The sequence below is a fragment of the Propithecus coquereli genome, unplaced genomic scaffold, assembly GCF_000956105.1.
Source record: "Propithecus coquereli isolate 6110/MARCELLA unplaced genomic scaffold, Pcoq_1.0 Scaffold151, whole genome shotgun sequence".
NCBI lineage: Eukaryota > Metazoa > Chordata > Mammalia > Primates > Indriidae > Propithecus > Propithecus coquereli.
In genome coordinates, this window is record NW_012139525.1 from 2,126,277 (window position 1) to 2,127,871 (window position 1,595).

The window sequence follows — 1,595 nt, forward strand, 5'->3', positions numbered from 1 at the left end:
CTTTTGTTTATTTAAAAATTCCCAACTGTAAACAAAATGAAATTACGGTCTGTTTGGATGGGGCTTAAGCCATGATATTTAAAGGAGACATATTTGGGTATATATATTTCGAATTGAATTGAGGGACTTCTTCATACTATGAAGTAATACTTAAAAAATTAATCTCGACACTCCATTGAGCATCACAATTTTTCAGTCTTAAGGGAAAATTCAGCGAGGAAATTCTATATGCCTATAGCAAAATCCTGCAATTTTTACTAGATACCTGCTCTCCAGGAAGTCTGCAGGTTGCTGAGTGGGAGGCTGACAGACACAAAAATCTTCAAGTCCGTCAGATGCTCCCTTGGAGACTCTGCTACGCCTCTAGGATCCAACAGTTAACTCACACGTCGAGCACCTGAGGACTTGAGGAATACCCACAGCCCTGGCCAGAGGCCCGCCTCCAAAATTCTCATGACCTCAAACTATCTCCGTGTTGTAAAGTCTTACTGCTCTCTATAAGCACAAGAGAGAAAGTGCAGGAAGCTGTACATGTTTGCAGGGGGGAATAAATTGGGGAGTTTAAAAAAAAGGAGAGAGTAGAATAGTTGTTTATATTATTATCACCCCCTGGTGGTTTAGTGGGAAACTTTGTCATGTTTCAAAACACATGTTAACTTCAGATATTAATATAAGGTTTTAACTAGAAACACAAACTCAATTGTCTATATTTATGTACAGTTCACTTTCAACCTTTCCCACTAATTAGAACATGTATATTAATATAAAACCTTACTTGTAAATATATGTATATATGGATATGGACATGTACTATTTTACATTTTATACATGGACATGGCATTATGGATGTTTCTAATTTGACATTTGGACAGCACACCTATACATACGAGGTCTGTCCAGAAAGTATCAAGTCATTATCAAAATAACGAGAACGGTTAGTGCGACATCCATGTAACTTGGTAGCCAAGAAGAGTGGACTGGGATGCACATGCGTGAACAATGACAACCTCACTGTACTAGTCAGTGGGGTGCTAGATGCCATTGAGTGAGCATGTGAATTGTGTGGCCATCACATTCAAAATGACTGAGCAACTTGAGCAATAGATCTGCATCAAATTTTGTGTTAAGCTTGAACATTCCTCCACGGAAACTATTTGCGTTATACAGAAGGCTTTCAGGGACGATGCAATGAGTGCAGCAGAAATAAAAGTGTGGCACAAATGCTTCAAAGATTGTCGAGAATCTGTTGAAAGTGATCCACATCCTGGAAGGCCTGCAACAAGCAGAACATCTGACAATGTTGAACATGTGTGGGTTAGGGTAAGAGACACTGGGAGAACTGTGTGGAGTCCCAGGGTGCCTCCTTTGAAGGGGACTGAGTTGTCTTTGTTTTACGTATAATGCTTCTGGTATCTTGTATCTTCTTCAATAAATGTCTCCTTTTCATATTACATGGCTGGATACTTTCCTAAGAGACCTTGTTTATGGAGTGATTTTCTATGTAAGTAAACTCTTATTAATGAAAAAAGTCCTTATGCAGAAATATAAATGTTAAAACACAAATGAAAACCAAGAAAATATCAAAATGGTTTTCT